This window comes from Herpailurus yagouaroundi, unplaced genomic scaffold (assembly GCF_014898765.1).
Source record: "Herpailurus yagouaroundi ecotype Mexico unplaced genomic scaffold, PumYag 190, whole genome shotgun sequence".
In the NCBI taxonomy this organism is placed as follows: domain Eukaryota; kingdom Metazoa; phylum Chordata; class Mammalia; order Carnivora; family Felidae; genus Herpailurus; species Herpailurus yagouaroundi.
The window spans coordinates 25,961,639-25,975,700 of NW_024412421.1; the positions used below are offsets into that span (position 1 = coordinate 25,961,639).

At 49.5% G+C, this 14,062-nt stretch overlaps 1 long non-coding RNA gene across 1 annotated transcript in view; it reads right to left on the reverse strand.

Moving 5' to 3' along the window:
* Positions 1-4,504: 4,504 nt before the first annotated feature.
* The window catches only part of LOC121009801 (uncharacterized), a 16,635-nt gene continuing 7,077 nt past the window's right edge, over positions 4,505-14,062 (reverse strand). Inside the window, exons 3-4 of the long non-coding RNA XR_005780831.1 lie at positions 10,072-10,074; positions 4,505-4,521 (exon numbers count right to left, since the gene is read on the reverse strand). This is a non-coding gene — a long non-coding RNA (uncharacterized LOC121009801). The remainder of the gene's footprint in view (positions 4,522-10,071; positions 10,075-14,062) is intronic.

Genomic DNA, 14,062 nt, shown 5'->3' on the forward strand with positions numbered 1-14,062 from the left:
ACAATCGAACAGAATAGAGAACCCAGAAATGGACCCACAGGCGTATGGCCAATGAATCTTTGACAAAACAGGAAAGAATATCCAATGGAATAAAGACAGTCTCTTCAGCAAATGGTGATGGGAAAACTGGAGAGGGACATCTAGAAGAATGAACCTGGACCACTTTCTTACACCGTACACAAAAATAAACTCAAAATGGATGAAAGACCTCAATATAAGACAGGAAGCCATCAAAATCCTCGAGAAGAAAGCAGGCAAAAACCTCTTTGATCTTGCCCGCAGCAAATTCTTACTCAACACGTCCCAGAGTAAAAGGAAACAAAAGCAAAAATGAGCAAGTGGGACCTCATCAAGATAAAAAGCTTCTGCACAGCAAAGGGAACAATAAGCAAAACTAAAAGGCAACTGACGGAATGGGAGAAGATATATGCAAGTATCAGATAAAGGGTTAAGTATCCAAAATCTATAAAGAACTTATCAAACTCAATACCCAAAAAACAAATAATCCAGTGAAGAAATGGGCAAAAGACATGAATAGACACTTCTGGAAAGAAGACATCCAGATGGCCAACCGACACATGAAAAAATGCTCAACATGACTCATCATCAGGGAAATACACATCAAAACCACAATGAGATACCACCTTACACCTGTCAGAATGGCTAACATTAACAACTCAGGCAACCACAGATGTTGACGAGGATGCGGACAAAGAGGATCTCTTTTGCATTGCTGGTGCAAATACAAGCTGGTGCGGCCACTCTGGAAAACAGTATGGAGGTTCCTCAAAAAATTAAAAATAGAACTACCCTACGACCCAGCCATTGCACTAGTAGCTATTTATCCAAGGGATACAGGTGTGCTGTTCCGAAGGGACACATGCACGCCGATGTTTACAGCAGCACTGTCGACAACAGCCAAAGTATGCAAAGAGCCCAAATGTCCATCTCTGGATGAATGGATAAAGATGTGATATATATATAATGGAGTATCACTCAGGAATCAAAAGGAATGAAATCTTGCCATTTGCAACTACATGGATGGAACTAGAGGATATTATGCTAAGCGAAATTAGTCAGAGAAAGACAAATATCATATGACTTCATTCATATAAGGACTTTAAGACACAACAGATGAACATAAGGGAAGGGAAGCAAAAATAATTTAAAAACAGGGAGGGGGACAAAACAGAAGAGACTCTTAAATATGGAGAACAAACTGAGGGTTGCTGGAGAGGTTGTGGGAGGGGGGATGGGCTAAATGGGTAAGGGGCACTAAGGAATCTCCTCCTGAAATCATTGTGGCACTATATGTTAACTAATTTGGATATAAATTTTAAAAATAAAATTAAAAAAATAATAAATTAAAAAAATAGTAAAAGTGGAAAAAAATAAAATAAAAATAAAATAAAAATCCTTCAATGAGTTCCACAAGTCACCTTATTAACCCACCAGAAGACACCCCTAGAGCTCTCACCACTTAGGACATTCCAAAGGTTTCAAGGGCTCTGCCAGCAACAGGGACAAAGACCAGCTACGCATTAATTATAAGTCACAGTATCACAACGGGTTTATCATTCACATGACCACAGTGACCCAAGTGACCCCTTTTTCATTTCCAACCCTGAAGAGGGTCGCCTGACCCACAGTCAGAATTTTTTTTTTGGAGGTCCTCCCCTTCATTACAGGGCATTACTACTACGTTTTACCGGGACTGCCAAAATCACCCACGAAGCACTAGAAGGCACTAACATGGTTACTAGACGTGCAGGAGATCCCCCCAACCCGTGCCCAGACACCCAGATACTTCAACTCAAGCCCTTCCACTCCTGCTACACTGGAAGGGTCTCCCCTCCGACAAATTTCCTTCAACAGAAAAGGTTTCCGGCTCCTTCTCCAGTAATCCCTGGTCTAACTTTGCCCATTATGATAATACAAAGGTAAACCTTTCTCGGGAGTTTTGGAAACTCGGGGTTCCTGGTGGCTCGCTCTCTGGACAGCTGTTCTCTCAGCACCAGGTCCTAAAACTAGCGTTCTCTCAGCTAAGGTCCCCATCTGCTGCCCACCCTCTTACACACAGCTCCCCTGTGACCTTGAGCCTGTCCCCACCATGCCCCTGCCCCTTACCTAACCTCCAGGACTGCCAGTCACTTAAGCACCTACCCTAGGATTTCCTAGGAAATAGGCAGCTCCCCAGGGCTTGTCCCACCTCCCAGAGATCATCGCCCCTATACCACTCTAGTGCTCCACAGAGACAATAAAAATGCACAGTTCGTTTTGGCCCTATTAGGCACCAGGGTCCAAGTCGATGCCATTCCAGGAAATCCCTCTAAATTCCCCCAAAGGGAAGTCCTACCTACAAGGCATTGCCAGGAAAACAATCAAAGGTGCACAAACCCAATCAGATGTAACTATTAGGACCATTGGCCTCAAACAGCTTCCTCTGGTGGTGGCCCCTGTCTCCTCCTTTCCAGACATGGATAAACTGACACCTTCATGGCACACGGACCAAGCCCAAGCTCTTGACCTTCCTTGTGGGACTCACCAAATAGATGCCATGGATTCTTCCTCACCAGGCGAGGACAGAAAACATTCCCGAATACGGAATTACACAAGCAATGAAAGCCAAGGCCCTGTCCTTAAAGATGTGATGACAGGAGGACTGCCTGGCTGGCTCAGTTGGTAAAGCATGCAACTCTTGGTTCAGGGTGGTGAGTTCAATGGATTTGCTAGAGCTAATTGGGTATGGAGCTTAATTAAAAAAAAAAAAAAAAAAAAGAGTCATGAAGCCCACAATCTCCCCTTTTAACAGCCCCGTTTGGCCAGTATTAAGCCAGTCACTAATGCTGGCACCTGACCATCGACTCAGGTTCCCCTGATTAAGGCTCTGAGTCCTAAGGACATAGAACGGACCCAAGGAGCATCACTGACATTGCTAATATGTTCTGTCTGTTCCCATCGCCAAGGAATCCCAGGCCCAATCTGGTTTCACTTTGGAAGGAACTACTTTTATGCAGTTCCCAATGGGGTATTTAAACTCTTCCAATTATGTGTGACCTCTGCCACCAAGATGTAAATACCTTATAGTAAGAGGTACGGTTTGGGCCATTCCAATGATGACAGTCTGCTGAGGGGTCCCTCCGGGGAAGCGGTACGGCCAGATCTGCACAGCTTCACGGGCCACTTATGCCACACAGGATCCAAGGCCCCACGTCATCTGCCACATTTCTGGCATCATCTGGTCCCCTGGGGGCTGGTAAATTCCCCCGGCCATCACACACGAATTACTCACCATCAAACCACCCACTAGACTCAAACAGGCACAAAATCTATTGAGCCGTTTCATGTTCTAGAAGAAACATCCTTCATCCCTCAAGCCCTCCGTACACAACCACACGCGTGTCTGTCACCCTCTGCCAGAGCCAGACCCCACAGTGCCCTTGGGAAGCCACCGGCACGCAGGCCAGCATGCCTCCCCTGTAGTCCCCCCCGCTTCGTGTTGGGACTCAAGTCCTCGGCCACGCCTGACCATGCCTCCTGGAGTCTCTGGAGCAAACGCGACCTACCTGACTTCACGCGGGGTTTTGGCCTAAGCGCCTTCCCTCAGGGGCAGCCCAATAAATGCCCCTTGAGCGCCTGCTTCTGGAATCCTACCAAGCTCTTTTAGAAACCAAGGCCCTACCCAGCCCCCATCCAGAAGGACTCCGCAAACAAGCGCCTGGACTGCCCGAGGTAGAGACGTGCCTAGAGAACATGGCAGAGCCACCGATGCCTGCTCGGGGAAACGGGACCTCAGGAGAGGACTAAGGCTGCCATCAAAGGCTGTTCCCTTGCCCGAGAGCCTTGAGGAAGTGCTGGTAACACCCTGCTTCCTCCTCCTCCTCCGGGTACCTGGGGACCCAACGGCCTGCATGGACGGGGAGTGCATTCTTCACCGATGGCACCCCACCCTCGCACTCGAGCAGCTGGCCGGGAGCCTCAGGCGCCTTGCTGGCTGAGGAGGGGGCTCTGACCCAGCCCCCTGGAGGAACCTGTAGCTGTGGCCTTGCCCTTGAGGAGCCGGCAAGATGGGGCCTTCCGCAGGCCCACGCCTTCACAGACTCCTGGGCTTTTGCTAGCATATAGCAGGTCACCGAGGCTGGGCGGCAAAGGGACCGACCTCTTTTCAGGCAATGGCCCCCGCAAGAAATGTCTAAATGACACTTGCCCCCCAGTTTCTGTACATCAAATGTTGCTACAAGCTACTGGCCAAATTTGTGTGTCAGAGACCTTGCTGATGGCCCCAGATGTTAAGAAATTCCACAACATTACCTAAATCTTTGAAGAGACTCCTGGGGATCCTGAGCTCACCGACCTATTTTCATGGCTGGACTCTAGGTCTGGGACAGCGGCCATGGACTAGATTGGCTTGAGCTTCCGACGGCAAGACATCCACATGAGAGACGGCGATCTCCAAAGCACACACCGCCAGTCTGTAGATACGGGCCCCAGCTGCCCCTCACCCCTCCCACCTCTGGTTTCCTTTATTTTAGAGAGTTCTGGTTGACTTGGATAATGGACTCTTCGACCTCTTTTTCCCTTCCTGGGCTTTCATTCGCGCAGTTACATTTTATTTATTTATTTTTAATTTATTCTAATTTTTTTTTTTTTTATTTTAGAGAGAGTAAGCAGGGAGACGAGTAGAGGGAGAGAGAATCTTTTTTTATTTAATTTTTATTTTTTCCTTTTTCTTGAGACAGCCTGGGGGGGGTGCAGAGAGAGTGGGAGGGAGAGAATCCCCAGCAGGCTCTGGGGCACTGTCAGGGCAGAGGTTGTCATGGCACCTTGAACTCATCATCTGGGAGATCATGACCTGAGCCGAAACCAAGAGTCCAATGCTTAACTGACTGGGCCACCCAGGCGCCCCAAGTCCGAGAATCTTAAGCAGGCTCCACTTGGCACAGAGCCCAACCTGGTGCTGGATCCCAGAACCCTGGGATCATGACCTGAGCCCAAATCAAGAGTCACTCAACCAACCGAGCCACTCAGGCGCACCCCCTGCAGTTATGTTTTCAACCCACCAATAAAGAGTGAACCTTGAAACGCCAGGCCCTTGTATCACTTCCCACTGGAGGGACCTGCCTGCTGCTGGGTTGAGCTCCCCGGGAGGAGAAGCCTGGTCCACAGAGGAACGACTCCTGCCATCTGAGCCCACAGTCTAGCTGGGGACAGTGACGCGACAGTCCAGCGGAGTACAAGTGCCCTAACAGCAGGGCATCCTAGGTGCCCAGGGGGAGGGAGGACTGAGAAGGGGTGGGGGAGTGGGTACATCTAAGTCTGGCTGAGGCTACAAATCTGAGGTGCCCAGAGCGCCAGATTGTGGGAGCAACTTGGCCTGCTGGTCATCGTCCTCGATTTCTTAACATTTCTTTCTTTTTGAGAGAGAGACAGAGACAGAGCACAAGCAGGGGAGGGCCAGAGAGAGAGACACACACACCCAGAATCCAAAGCAGGCTCCAGGCTCTGAGCTGTCAGCAGAGAGCCTGACACGGGGCTCGAACTCCCAAACCGTGAGATCATGACCTGAGCCGAAGTCAGATGCTTAACTGAATGAGCCACCCAAGTGCCCCTCATCACCCTTGATTTCTTTTCATTGTACATACCCAGCGATGCTCCCGGTAATGGTCCCTCTGTTCTGTCCCAGGGCTGCCGGCCTGAAGAAACGGTCTCCCTATCTTTGCAGGGCAGGACGCTGGAGGCCACTCGTTAGAGTAACTGCGTCCACCTGGCCCAGGCCCTCGGGGTCCCAACACGCGGCCATCGGCAGCTCAGTTCCGTAGTAGTGCCTCCTACCCCCGTCCTGGCCTGGCGCGGGGAGCCCAAGTGAACTTCTGAGCCCTGCTGGGGCCACTCTCCAGCACATTCTCTACCGCTTCAGGAGGTGGGCACGTCTCCCGAGGCTTCCCGTGGACCAGTCATCCCCTGGGAGTTCTACCCTATGCAGCACGCTCCATCTATCACGTCTACTGCCACCCCTCACAACCCTCCCCTGCGACGACAACTCTGGCATTTCCTCCTCATTGGCCGTGGCCCAGGGATGCCTTCCGTGCTCCCGGGAGCCATTCTAGCAGCACGTGGGCACCGTTCGCTGGGGGCCTGGCCAGGGGCTTGCACCTTTGACCTGGAACAATGCTCCCAAATCAACAAAATCTCTCCCCGTGCTGGTGTGAGGTTCTGGTCCTCCTGACCCAGCACTCCTGGCGTCCAGGCACCATCTTGCTCACACGGGCCCAAAGGGCCCTTGGGGCACAGCGTCCTTCATCTCTTAGCAGGCCTGGCGCAGCATCGCGGCCAGAAGGGGAGGTGGGGCCGACGCTGGGGGTGCCTGCTGTCCTGCAGGACCCTGACCTCGTGGGCGAGCTGCATTCGCCTAGGTCAGCCTTGGAAGCTGCTGCTCCACGACGCGGTCCCGGACCCAGTCCTCAGCTTTCTCTGCTGTGAGAACACAGGCAGGGAGCACCTCTTCCCGTGCTCCCAACAGGGCAACGCTGGCTCTCCCGGGGAGCTTTGAATTGCCCGTGAATCAGCCTCAGCCTTTTGGTTTCTCTTCCCCCAAACCTTAACTGTGCTTAGCAACAGCCACGCCATTTCACTGCCCTGATGGTTTCTCCCTCCCTCCATGTTTATCAAACTCCTGATACATGGAACCCACTGGTGAACTCTCGTCCACCAGAACACTGCTCCGTTCATCGGTGGACACTTTAACAGCTTGTTACCTTGTGCCAGGGACACAGGCCAGGAGTCCCCGCTGCCAGCCAGCAGCCCTAGGTCCAGCTCCAGAACCCCATCCTGGCATCTGCTTCCTGGGGCCCACCCTAGATGGAGACCAGCGGGAGAAAAGTTTATCAGAGGGACCTCCCTACCTGGATCAGGAAGGACCGGCCGCAGAGTCAGGCAGAGAAAGAATGGGCACTTCCCTCCTTACCCCCATTTCAGGTGAAGAGATTGGGCGTTTACAAACCCCCTGACCAATCAGGGCTGTGGCTGCCCAGAAAGGAGGCGTGGCCTTCTTCTCAATCGTTCTCTTCAGCTGAGGAAATTCCCAGAGAGGACTGACAGCTGAGGTTGCCAGCGGCTGGGCCGTAAACAGCCCCAGGATCCACTAGGCTGTGGGTACAGACGCTGGCTGATGGGTGACCCGTGAGTAGTGACTCACGGTGAGTAGTGACATGGGTGACTGTGACATCCTGCAGTTCTGAAGGGCGAACATTCTCGTCGGATCCATTCAGATGTTTCAGATAGGTAGGAAGAAGCAAGTTCACCTGTGGACAGAGAGAAAGTGGGAAGCATGCGTTGTGTCAAACACGGTTCAGCTCAGAACAAGAAGAGGGGGCAGCTGTCCTACAGAGGGTCTCTTAGCAAAGTGGGACAGACTCCCAGATAAACAGTGGAACTTCTTGATTAACTGTACTTAACTAATTGCAAAAATTCGTATTTGGAACAACTTGGATATAAATCAAACTTTGATTTATAAATCAAACCCGTTCAGCTGTAATTTTTAGGAAACTTAAAGGCAGATCAAGGATCCCTGATGAAAATGTAGCATCTTACGTGACATGTGCTGGAAGTGCAAGTTACACACTGGACTTCAAAGACTTAGTATGAGAAAAAGAATGTAAAATATACCATTAGGGGCACCTGGGTGGCTCAGTCGGTTGCATATCTGACTCCTGATTTAGGCTCAGGTCATGATCCCAGGGTTGTGAGATTGAGCCCCATGTTGGGCTCTGCACTAAGCATGGAGCCTGCTTAAGATTCTCTCTCTCTCTCTCTCTCTCTCTCTCTCTCTCTCTCTCTCTCTCCCCCTTTGCCTCTCAATCCCCTCTAAAATAAAATGAAATTAAATGAAATATAAAATAAAATATAAAATAAAACATTGATTACATGTCAAAATGATACGTGGATATACTGGGTTAAATAAAATGCTTTAATAAAATTAAATCAGCTATTTCTTCTAACTTTTTTAGTAAGGCTACCAGATAATACAAAATCACTTATCGCTTACCTTCTATTTTTGCACAGCACAGAGTTAGAAGGAAGTCAGGAGAGGGCACAGCCATGCGCTTCTCACATTGGCCACTAGGTGACAATCTTAACCCAGGACTGCGATTTTCAGACTCAAGGAGGCAGCCTCCCACAAGATCAATCTTGAAGGAAATCTGGAGAGAAACATGGAGATAAGGAGACAAGTGGGAGAAAGACCTGGGAGGGGAAAGGACGCTCTGAACCACCGGTGGTGTGTGGCCAGCGCTGTGACCAATGGCAGGAGGCTCAACTGTGGGAGAATAAAGCAGAAGTGAATGGTTAGAATTCTGTCTGGGGCAATGGGTGCCCGCCCCCCGCCCACCTATGACAGCTGGTGCAGATGTCCTCAGGGATAAATGGGTCGTGCGGAAACTCTGCAGGTGAGGAGCCGAGGAGGACAGAAAGACCACCTCCGTGGCCCCACCACCCCTCCAACCCCCTCTGGGTTCTGCTTCTTCCTGGGGACTGAGCACCAAATGCAGCTCAGAACAGTCTCCCGGTGGGAAGGGCAGTGCTGAGCTGTAGCTGCATTCCTGAGGCTCATCCACGGCTTCTGGGTCCTGAGCTCAGGGGACTGGCACCCAGCAGGCACGCTGGCCTCTCTCCGTGTGTGTCACAGGACCCAGGACTCTGTGCCCCGTGGGAATATGTGCTCTTGGTCCAAAATAAGGAGAATTCTGAGGACCTCAGCTCCTTCAAAAGAAATCCACAAATGGGAATTACAGGTTCCATTGGAAACAGATGGGGGGGGCGGGGAATGGACTGAGACAAAATAGGTTAAAAACCATACCAAGCAAGATGAGATCATTTACTAGCAATATCACATAAGAACAAGAAACTTGAAAAAGAAGGACCAACTAGAAATACTAGGCATGAAAACCACCGTGACTGAAGTAAAGAACATAATAGAAGGATTAATAGTAGAACTAATGCAGTTGAGAAATTGATGGGTTAGAAGGTAGGTTAAGAAACTCTCTCGGAGGGGCACCTGGGTGGCTCAGTCAGTTGAGCAACCAACTCCTGATTTCAGCTCAGGACATGATCTCGGGATTTGTGGGATTAAGACCTGTGTTGGGCTCCACGCTGACAGCACAGAGCCTGCTTAGGATTCTCTCTCTCCCTCTGTCTGTCCCTCCCCCTCTCCCAAAAATAAATAAACATTAAAAAATTCATCAAACTATACACAACTTGTGCTTTTTCTTGTATTATGTCATTCTTTCATAAAAAGCTCACTAGAGCAGAAGAGAACACATTGCTACACAGCTCATGAGTTGAAGAAATCACAGTGGAGATAAAAAATACTTAGAACTGTATACTACATATCAAACTTTATGGGCTGCAATGACAGCTATGCTTGGAAGGAAGTTTAAATCCTGAAATATGTATAATAGAAAAGAGGAAATGCAGGGGCACCTGGGTGGCGCAGTCGGTTAAGCGTCCGACTTCAGCCAGGTCACGATCTCGCGGTCCGTGAGTTCGAGCCCCGCGTCGGGCTCTGGGCTGATGGCTCAGAGCCTGGAGCCTGTTTCCGATTCTGTGTCTCCCTCTCTCTCTGCACCTCCCCCGTTCATGCTCTGTCTCTCTCTGTCCCAAAAATAAATAAACGTTGAAAAAAAAATTTTTAAGAAAAGAGGAAATGCAGAAAATTAATGAGCCAAACAGCCATGTTAGAAAATCACAACACAATGAAATTAGGAGGCTAGTGTTACTCTGATACCAAAGCCAGATAAAACATTACAAAAAAAGAAACTTGTAGACCAGCATCTCTGATGAGTATAGAAGTGAAAGCCCTCCATAAAATACAAACAAACCAAATCCAAAGGCATGCTAAAAAGATTATACACCATGGCCAAGTGGGATTTATCCCAAGCACACAAAGGTGGTTGGACCTAAGAGATGGAACAGTGGAATGCACCACGTTAACGGAATGAAGAAAAACCCATATGATGATCTCAAATGGTGCAGGAAAAAAACCCAAAAAACATAAAGCCTTTGACAAAATTCAACATCCTTCCATGATAAAAAGCACAAAGAAAACTAAAAATACAAAAGAACTCACTCAATGATACAGGGCATTTATGAAAAACACACGGGTAACATTGTATCCAACGGTGAAGGTTTGAAAGCCTTCCCTCTAAGATCAGGAAGAAGACAAAGAGGCCTGCTTTCACCACTGCTGACCCATATTATACCGGAAAGTATGGCCAGAACAATTTAGACAAGGAAAAAAAAAAGTCATGGAAATTGGAAAGGAAAAAGTACAACTATATCTATTTGCACATGACTTGATCCTACATACAGAAAATCCCAGGGGCACCTGACTGGTTCAGTCAGTACAGCATGTAACTCTTGATCTCAGGGTTTTGAGTTCAAGCCCCACATTGGGTGTGGAGCCTATTTAAAATTAAAAAAAAAAAAAAATTAGGGGCGCCTGGGTTGCTCAGTCGGTTAAGTGCTGGACTCTTGGTTTCAGCTCATATCAGGATCTCACGGTTGTGAGATCAAGCCCAGGGTCGGGCTCTGCACTGACAGCACAGAGCCTGCTTGGGTTTCTCCCTCTCCCTCTCCCTCTCTCTCTGCCCCTCCCCTGCTGATGCTCTGTCTCTCTCCCTCTCAAAATAAATAAATAAACATTAAAAAGGTTTTTTTCATTAGAAAATCCCAAAGAATGGACAAGCGAGTGATTCAAGTAATAACTTCAGAGAAATTTCAAGGTACAAGAACAACATGCAAACATCAGCTGAGGTTGTATATACCTACACCTGTAATAGACATTCTCAAAAGGAAATTAAGAAAGCTATCTCATTAACAATAGCATCAAATTAGTGAAATATTACACATTCAAAGCAATGTCCTAGCAAGATAGGATAAGGGCTTATAATTAACAAAATTTTTTTAATGTTTATTCATTTTTTGAGAGACAGCATGAGCGGGGGAGGGGCAGAGAGCGATGGAGACACAGAATCCGCAGCAGGCTCCAGGCTCTGAGCCATCAGCACAGAGTCGAAGGCGGGGCTTGAGCCACAAACCGTGAGATCATGACCTGAGCCGAAGTCAGACGCTTAACGGCCTGAGCCACCCAGGTGCCCCAAGGGCTTATGATTTTAAAAAAGGGTGAGGATGGGGAGAAATTGGAACCCTCACACATCACTGGTGGCAAAGCAAAATGCGGCGGCTGCTGTGGAAAACGGGCCAGCGTAGCTGGTGTCCACATGCGGAGAGCCGCAGAAGAAAACCCTCACCTGGAGGACAGGTGGGCAGAGAGCAGGAGGCCAGATTGTCTCCAGGTTGGAGGGACCGTGGGAGGGTGGCCCCTGGGAGGAACCAGGGCTGTGAGATCGCTGAGGGACCACCTGTGTTTCGGAGGGGCTGGGGCGGAGCCCCATGAACACCCTCACACCTGCCATACTGACCAATCCTCTAACCGCAGGAACCTTCCTCCTGCCGTGTCCCTCCAGAAACTTCTATGAGCAGATGTGACATTGTGTTCATTGTGCAAAAGAAATGCTTTCAGGAATTCCATCCATTATGGCAGAGTGGGTGTGTAAGTGTGAATTTGGAGCTGAGAGGCAATAAATTGATAGTTTTGGACACACACTGCCCTGGCCGCGCACGATCTCAGCGTTAATTCCATGAGCCTTTCCTAGAAACCTACCAGAGAATGAACTTCCCTCATCAAACTGGCTACAGAGGCACGGCCATGAAGACCAGCGGTGAGCCCCAAATTCCCAATCACTCAAGGGCTGAGAGGTCCAACAACTATTTAAAACTGGGGACAGTAGGGGCACCTAGGTGGCTTAGACAGTTGAGCGTCTGAGTTCGGCTGAGGTCATGATCTCACAGTTTGCGAGTTCGAGCCCCGCGTCGGGCTCTGGGCTGACAGCTCAGAGCCTGGAGCCTGCTTCTGATTCTGTGTCTCCCCCTCCCTCTGCCCCTCCCCTGCTTGTGCTCTGTCTCTCTCATAAAAATAAATAAACATTAATTTTTTTTAATCGAGGACAGCAAAATACAATTTAACTGTTTTCACTCATTATATTGGTGAAGACAGTATTGTTCTCCCGCAGCTGATGTGTGTGATATGAGATGAAGCAGACATAAATTTAGAATACTCTAGTTCCATCAGCCCCCGTGTCCTTGAGAGTGAAGCTTCTCATTCTCACATGCCGATGTAGTCTATGTACAGTGAAGTAAAAACACCTTTGGTCTGTGATTTGAAATACCAGTAGGAACTCATGAGGTACTTCATCTTTCAAATTATTTACCTTCAAATACTTCCTTGCTCGGTCCACTGGAAAGGCCTAGAAACAATCTGATAACCATGAGCATCCCCCACACCCAGACTGTGGTCTTGAAATTCCTTTCCCAACTAAAAGAAACCAGGGATTTTTGGTCAGAGTGCTAATTCCGGGCCTGAGGTGTCTTGTCACATTGGACAGCAAGGAAGCTATGACACCCCTACCTGGACCATGTCACAACGCCTCTGAGCCAATGGGAGAAGCTCCCACTGGTTGAGGGGACACAACCTGAGCTTCAATAAGGACATAATTATGATGTATCAAAACCCTCATATACGTTTAAATCCACAGGAATGACATAATTCTAATATGCAAAAACATAATGAACTTGGGGCACCTGCATGGCTCAGTCGGTTAAGGGTCCGACTCTTCCTCTCAGCTAAGGACTTGATCTCAGGGTTGTGAGTTCAAGCCCCACACTGGGCTCTGTGCTGGGTGTGGAGCCTACTTTTAAAAAATTGGGTTGACTGGGTGGCTCAGTCCGTGAAGTGATCAACTACGGATCAAGTCATGATCTCACAGTTTGTAGGTTCAAGCCCCTCATCAGGCTCTGTGCTGACAGCTCAGAGCCTGGAGCCTGCTTCAGATTCTGTGTCTTCCTCTCTCTCTCTCTCTCTGCCCCTCCCCGCTTCCCCTCAAAAATAAACATAAAAAAAAAAAACGCATAATGAACTGGGTTGCCTTTGGAGGATGATAGAGAACAAATTCATTATCCTGAAAATCAGTGAAAGAAAAAACGTGAAAAAAACTTCGTGAAGGAAAAGGAGGTAAACTTTCCCCTCCATGTGCTAAACCAACAGCACCACTGGGTAACTGACAGACGGGGTGTCTCTATGGAAGTATTCTAGATAATATATGAGAAATGAGTGTTCAAATTAAGTTGCCTCCAGCGTGCAAGCCCTGGAAGAACCAACGGACCCAGGCAGTGTCAGAGTCAGCTCACCTCACCGAAAGAGAGCCAGCCAGCCCTGAGGGCTCCTGACCAAGGAAGCGGCCCCCACCTACAGCCTGGCCAAGGGGGCGCCCCTGAGTCTGATCCGGCCTCTAGATTTAACTGGGGAACCCAGAAATACAGAGGACCAGGAGGGGGCCGCCAGGGCACAGGGGACAAGCGCTGGTGCCTGTTGGAGATTTCCCGACCTGCACAGGTTAGTGTGTATCCAGCCTGTGCGGCAGACCCCAGGCAGGGAAGGGCAAAGGGCAGGGGGGCGCAGGGGGCCAGAGGCAGGCGAAGGTGCCTGGAGCACAGGGTTGACGGCTACGGACTGCAGAGCCTGGCGGAGGACCGCACCCTTCCAGAAAGCTCCTTGGGTAAAGCTGGCTCCAGCAGATAGAAACTCAGTTCTACCTCGAGTGGAGTCCTGAGACAGGGAGGATGGAAAATAGAGCTAGAGCTTTCTAACAAAGCAGGATTAACTGGGAAAGACGCTGGTAACGCCGGCCCTGGGTCACAGTGATACTGCAGCCCCGCGTCTCCCAGGCCACACAGAGACACAGGGTAACTCAGTGCCTCCCGTCACATGCTTTTATTGGAAACACTCGGGGTTGGGACGGTGGGAGAAAGAGGCTCAGTTGGCGGCAAGAATTTCCTGAACCCAAGGAATGAGCTTGGTGACGCGGGCGTACACGGCGGGGACGGAGGTGGAGCAGGTGCCACTGCCCCAGGACACGATGCCCACCAGGGTCCAGGCTCCGTCCTTCTG